This window comes from Lepidochelys olivacea (assembly GCF_965140295.1).
Source record: "Lepidochelys olivacea isolate rLepOli2 genome assembly, chromosome: 8".
Classification (NCBI taxonomy): Eukaryota; Metazoa; Chordata; order Testudines; family Cheloniidae; genus Lepidochelys; species Lepidochelys olivacea.
Window position 1 is genome coordinate 54562887 of NC_140418.1, and position 7456 is coordinate 54570342.

Below are 7456 nucleotides of genomic sequence, written 5' to 3' on the forward strand. Positions count from 1 at the left end.
TGTTCCCAGCATGTGCTGGCTAAAGCAGCACCAGAGCTGGAGCAGGAATTGAACCAGAGGTTCTACATGGCAATGCAAAGCACTACTGCTTCTTACAAATGTCATTTATTGCTGATGTGAAGGGGCCCTCTACACATATTGGACCTCATGTTCCAGTACACCCTGTGTATTTGTTTACACCTTGGCAAAATGCTACCATCTAGGTGCCTGAAGAATTTTGATTTGGTAGCATTTTACACCCACTTTGCACAGGTAAGAATGACTGCATGTGCAAGGCAGGGAGAATCAGGTCTGAGGAACTGTTGCTATTTTAGTTTCCAAGGATTCTGGGTAACCTGGAGAGTAACCTTCCATTAACTTCTTCAAATTGGCAGTAATAATCTCACTTTCTGTCTGCAGAACACAAACTGTAGAACCCCTGACTGAGTTAGACGGTTGACATGATTTTTCTCCTGAATCTGTAAGGCCATGTAGGTAAGCTTCCCTGGTGGGTCAAATATGGAAGAAGGTAGCCTTTGAAATAGCAAAGAGCACTGCACGTTTGCAACTGTTCCTTGCACAACCAACCATTGATTGGAGCAAGCATGCAGAGAGCCAGCATGACAAAAATCATAGGAAAGAATAAGACCGTGCACACTCCCAGATTCAGCTACCTGTATTTTAGGAGAACTCTACTGTGTATTCCTTAAAGCTTTTACTTTGATGTTTTTAGGCTCTCTATTCCAAATGAGATTCTCTATTGCTGTTCCAATGCTCTATGCACATAACAATACACTATTACTTTTTTCTGCATTTTTAATATAATATATAGATGCATCTAAACATGAGATCTTCAATTGAATAACTTTTCTAACAGACCCAAATTATTCCTGGTATTTTAAAGTGTGTATTGGTCTGATTATACAAATCTCCAGAAATTAAAGTGTGTTTACCTCTGAAAATTTGTTTAACATTTTCAGTGAAATTTATGTATATTTTCTTACAGTGATCATAAAAGCATTCTTAAAAACATTTGCCTCTATTTCCTCTTTTTGGAAAAATGCTCTTGAGGGGGCAGAGGTGGATGGTTAGGAGGGACTGTGTTTTCTAGTCTCCCAAAATTTAGTAATATCTTCCCTTTCCCCACATGCTCCTTGAGGAAGATAATCTTAGGGATCGATGCTGCAAGCACTTAAGCACACACTTAACTTTACCCATGTAAGTAGTCCTACTGAAGTCAATGGTACATCTTGCATGAATAAAGTTTAAACACAAATATGCCAGCAAGATCAGGATCTAATCTCCTCCTTTAGAACTCAAGTATGGGAAAGATTGTGCCTGCCTTAACTCACTGTCAGTTACTTTTTGATCTGCACCCTCTTCCAAACTGTCATGAATCCTATTACTTTCTATCTATTCTCTCAGAAAGTCAGTGGAAAGTGTTCATGGGTTTTCATGTGGTTTTAAGAAATCTTCAATAAAGACAAGTGCAAAGTACTTTGTTTAGGAAGGAAAAATCAAATGCACAGCTATAAAGTGAGTAACTAGCCAGGGGGTAATACTACTGTAAAGGATCTGGGATTATAGTGGATCACCAGTTGAATGGGTCAAGAGTGTGATGCAGTTGTGAAAAAGGCTAATATAATTCTGGGATATATTAACAGGATTTTTATATATAAGACACATGAGGTATTGTCCTGCTCTATTTGGCACTGGTGAGGCCTCATCTGGAGTACTGTGTCCAATTCTGAGCACCACCATTTAGTAACTATGTGGATAATTAAGAGAGTCCAGAGGATAACAACAAAAATGATGAAAGGGTGTAGCAAACCTGACTTATAGCCGGGTTAAAAAAAAATAGGTATGTTTAATCTTGAAAGTCTGAGATAGGACTTACATCTTCAAATATGTAAATGGTGCTTGCTCTAAAGAGGATTGGGATCAATTGTTCTCCATGTCCAGTGAAGGTAGGGCAAGCAGTTAATAGGCTTAACCTACAGCAAGGGAATACGTTAGAACACTTCCCCTAATATTTAACTCTAAAGGTAGTTAAATTCTGGAAGAGGCTTCCAAAGGAGGCTGTGGAATCGCTTATCTGTGATGCCTTCTCAGGGTGTTCAGAACCATAAGCCATGGTGCTGCCTCTGCCTCAGCAAGAGAAGCTTTGCTAGGGCTTCAGCTGTTTGTCTGCTCTCTTGATACACCAGCCAGCCTTACCAGCAAACTGCTTGAGACCCTGCCAGTCTAAATCTTGCCTTGCAGGTCCCATTCAGTGAACCCCAGTTACCAGGCTCTCGAGAGAGGTCTCTGCAGTGTCCAGTTCCTCTCACTCTCATAAATTAAGTTTGTCTCCAGAGAGACCGTGTGCACACCAGCCTTTTAGCTCAGTTGAGGATTAAGGTACATCCTCAGCTGAACTAACAGTATTTTTATATCCCAAACCCCCCCCACTTTTTTAAATCGCTAGAGTTAGTTGGGAATTTTCCATCAGCATTTTCTGAAAAAATGCAGTTGCTGCCAAAACAAAATTTTTCCATGCTTAAATTTTTTTATGGGGGGCAAATTTAATATTTTATTTTTTGACCCAGATTGACTAGTTTGTTTTATTGGACTATCCTGAAACATTTTATTTTCAAATGGTTAAAAAAACCCACACTAGACTACATTTCCTTTTTAAGCACATCGCCATATGGAAGTTTGTGGGTTGAGCCCCCATTGTTTTCGCCCTCGTTAGATGACCTCTCCCTTGACGCACCATATAGCTTGGCAGCAGAATATGCTGTGCATTGAGGGAGACTGTGTCTGCCAGAGAGCCCAGCCCACAGAAAGCAATGGCAGCCCTGAGCTACAGCTCCCATAAACCAGTGTGCAGATAGAGCAATGCTGCTTAATATTGATCTGATCCATTAAACAAAATGAAACACTGTGATTTCAGCAATGCTCAAACATTTAGATCAAAACATTTTGACAGTTCCCACCCTTTTTGTTCTGAAAAAATAATTTCAACTTTTTATCCCAGCTGCCAGGATGGAAATTCCAAAATTTCCTCAGCTCTACTTATTACGGGCTAGTTCTGGGGTAGCTGGGGCTGCAAGTCACAGTACTAGCTCTGAAATTGGTTTTCAACTTTGCCTAAAAACCACAAAAATAAAAAAATCAACATTTTCCTGCCCTGGTGGGGTTGAATCAGTCAAAACCAAAATATTTATGCTATTTGAGGCCTTATCTACACCAGTGGTTCTCAAACTAGGGCCTCCGCTTGTTCAGGGAAAGCCCCTGGCAGGCCAGGCCAGTTTGTTTACCTGCTGCGTCTGCAGGTTTGTCTGCAGGTTTGGCCGATCGCAGCTCCCACTGGCCATGGTTCGCTGCTCCAGGCCAATGGGGGCTGCAGGAAGGGCAGCCAGCACATCCCTCAGCCCGCGCCGCTTCCTGCAGCCTTAGCGCAGGTATTTTCAAGCTGTTGTCAAAAGGTTAAACTCTGATCCAGTGTAATGCCAAGATACTTTGGGTTAGCCTCCTGGCTGATGCTCTCACCTCAGAACTGCACATCAAATTTGGTATTAACAATTTTATTGCACAGATGGAAAGCAGTTACCATGGGGGTTCTTGGGCTAGGCCTAAGTTTCCAGTGGTGGAAAAAATCAGCCATTGTCCTAAGATCTCAGGTTAGGCTGCAGCTACTGATATGAAGGCTTGTATGCTGAACTCTGTTACAAGCTCCCCACAGACCAGGACACAGCAAATCAAAGCAGCACTAGACCCTGCCAGAACAACAGATGCTAAACCTGCTGATGCATCTCTACTGCTACAGTGATCAACACCACCCACAACGCGCCTTTGAAGATCATTGGTTCGACAGATGCCTATCACAACATGTGGTGTACCTCTATCCAGTGCACTAAATGCCCCAACAACAATTATGTGGGTGAAAACAGATCATCACTGTGCTCTTGAATGAACTCACAGGAAAATGATGAAAGACAAAAACAACCTATCACCTCTGGGTGAACACTTTTCACAGTCCTCATCCGCAAAGTAAAACTGCAGAACGCTTTCAAAAGATGAACCTGGGAGCTTAAATTCATTACTCTGCTAGACACCAAAGTTCGTGGACTGAACAGAGACATAGGATTTAGTATTACAATCTATAACCTATTCACCCTCTTTTTGTCCTATGACTGCAGAGGTATTAACAGGTCACTCTACCTTGAATGGTCCCTTACAGTATATACTAGCTACTTCTGCTAAACAATCTACCCATCTTGCATTTTGCTGGGAGTTCCTTTCCCAATCCCGAAGAAGAGTTCTGTGGCTCAAAAGCTTGTCTCTCTCACCAACAAAAGTTGGCCCAATAAAAGATATGACCTTACCCACCGTGTCTCTCTTACAGTAGCTGAAGCAGAGCCAGACATTCTATATCTAGGACTTGTGTTTTTTCCCCCTCAGCTAGCAAGGGGTCAAAAGTGGTTTCCATCAATTGTTCAGTTTAGGATAGTTCACCCCCTGATCAACACTAGCTTCCTGCCCTTAATGGCAAGGATTGGGATGTTCTTGCTTTTGTTTGGTTTTCTGAAATGTCTAGCTAAAGACAAGGTGGGTGAGGTATTTAAAACTTGTAACCTCATACCATGGATTGTCTTTTCAATTCAATGGAACATGTAACCATGCTGGTTAACTACATTAGCTGGAAGTTTCAGCCTCACTAAGCAGGGAGAGACAAACTTACTCTGTGAGTGTCACAGCTAAATACAAGGTGGAACAAATCTGTGATACTGAGTATGTTTCCCAGACCTGAAGAAAAGCTCTGTGTAAGATTGAAAGCTTGTCTCTCTCAACAGCACAAGTTGGTCCAATAAAAGATATCACCTCCCGCACCTTATCTCTCTAATAGCCTGGGACTAACACTGCTATAATAGCTCTGCATATAGCTCAAATACTGCATTTTTCTTGCTTAGAGAAACTTCTGACTAATCTGCTTAACCACCATGGTTACATGCAGTCTATTGATTTGAAAGGATATTCTACAGGATGAGGTTACAAGTTTTAAATATACCAATAAAGCACTGTTCTACCAACTTTGGTTTTCCTTCTGTTCTCCCCCAGAGGGACTGAACACTCGGGCCCCAATCCAGCAAAGCACTTAAGCATGTACTTAACTTTAAGGGAGTGAATATCTTTGTGACTTCAATGGATCTACTAATTTGCTTAAAGTTAAGTATGTGCATCAGTCAGGGCTGTCCCTAGCTATTCTGGGGCCCTATACAGCCCTCCTGCAGGGGGGGAGGGGCAGGCCTCTGCAGCAGTGGGGTGGGGAAAACTGCCCCCCAGCCCTCAACCGCTGCTGGGGCCAGGTCACTGCACTTCCCACTAATGGTGAGTGCAGGCCTGGCCCTGCTGCCAGCCTCAGGGCAGTGGAGGCAGGGCTGCGGTGGAGCAGGGCAGGGGCTTTTGGGGAAGGGGTGGAGTGGGGGCAGGGCTGGGGCAGAGCAGGAATGGGAAGAGGCAGGGCTGGGGTGGAAGAGGGGTGGGGGCCATGAGGAAGAGGCAGAGCAGGGGCTGGAGCAGCACGTAGCTGCGTAGGGCACCAGGGAATTTGGTGCCCTATACAGCTGTGTACTTTGCGTATGGGTAGGGACAGCCCCTGGCATCAGTGCTTTGATGGATTGGTGCTAGATTGCTCAATTTACAGGATTGCGTTCTTACTGCATCTCAGTGTAGGACTTTCTCCCCCTGTGAAAGATTACCAGAAAACTTAGTTTAAGCAAGGCCCAGGTTTGTAAGGTGCCCTGGTTATACTGAAACCCAGCTTTGGCTGAGTTTCTATATTGAAACTCAGTTGCAGCAGACCCTTTACACCAGGGGTCTCAAACACGTGACCCACAGTTATTTCCTGCAGCCCGCCAGAGGCATCCACTCCACCAGCAGCCAAGTTCCCCTCCCCCCACTCCTCCGCCTACCTCCCAGCACTTCCCCTGCTTAGGACTTTCCAGGAGGGAGGGGGAAGAGGTGGGACTGGGGTGGGGATTTGTGGATGGGGTGGGCAGGGGCAAGGCCTCATGGAAGGGGTGGAGTGGGGGTAGGGCCAGGGGGGGCTTTAACCAAAGTAATTCTAAAAGTAAATGCATGTTTCATCATTTGAGTGAGGCGCATTACTGTGTTTATATTCTATTAAAACCACTCTTTGCATTAGTTTTTTAAAAGTTAATACATTTTAATAGCATACTATATTATCTTCATTTTTGACTATACTTTTGTATCATTGTATGAAAAGGTTTCAGTGATGCGGCCCTCGGGCCAACATACTAGTCCTCGCATGGCCCTTGTGGTGATTTAAGTTTGAGATCCCTGCTTTACACCATCCCTGCCTACACACCCCTCTCCCCCCAGCAGCAGAATCTTCATCAACCCCCACTTGTGATGAAGAATGTTGTTGTGTGTTTCATTAGGACATTTATCATTTCCCTCCCGCTTCTAAAATGCCTCCCCTTCTTCCTGTTGTCTCAGTTTGGCAGTCCTGGCCCTCCATCTGCACAAAGCTTTAACACCTCATTTTTCATCTCATGCATTTCCGTGACCTTTGCTTTTATGTTTTTTTAATAATTGGGCTCCCCCCCGCTTTTTTTAAATGTATAAAGGAAGTCTGGAAGCTGCTGTGTTTTTTAAAGTCAGCTTCCATTTTATCTGGAAACTTCTACTCCCTCTCCCCAAACAATCTCGTTTCCCTAGGCTTTGCAGGAAGACTATGGGGAGATCTCAGCACATTGCCTGTAAGCGCCAATCGCTGCGTGCAGGGACAGCGCCAAAGGCGCCTTGTATCCATAGAGCAGGTCAGCTCATGGAAGTGAAATAAGCGCCAACCCAAGAGTTTTAAGCATCCGCTGGAAGCGCCCATCCGCTGTGCAACTCCCACTGCCCCGGGAGCAGCAGGGCCCGAGCGCTCCCGCCAGCCCGGGGCTGCCTGCACGGTCGGGCTCGTGCCCAGAGCGAACCGCCAGCAGCCCGCCCCAGCACAGCAGCGGGCCGGGAAGGGGCTCAGGCTCCGCTGCCTCCCGGGCAGGACCGCACCGGGGCGCGCAGCTGCAGCGCCGGGCTCGGGCGCCTTGGCCCTGCGCTCCAGCGGCGGGCGTCTAGGCTCCCCGCTCGGACCGGCCACGCTGAGAGCGGCCCCGCCGGCGGCGTGGAGGGACGGGCCCCGGAACTAGGCCTGCGGCCGGCCGGCCGGCCACCCTGGGGCGCGGCTTCCTGCCTTCGGCCGTGGTGGCCTTTGCTGATACCGCTTATACGCATGCGCCCCGCAACCACCATTTTGTGGCGCTCAGCGAGCGAGGTGCTTCGCCCCCCAGCCGACACCGGGTAGAGGCTGAGAGTCTAGGGGAGAAGGACGAGCGCCTCTGCTCTCTACGGGGGGGCGAGTACGTGCGCGCACATGCGCTGTAGGAGGGAGGGGAGGGGCGGGGCGGGGCTGGGTCCAGAAGAG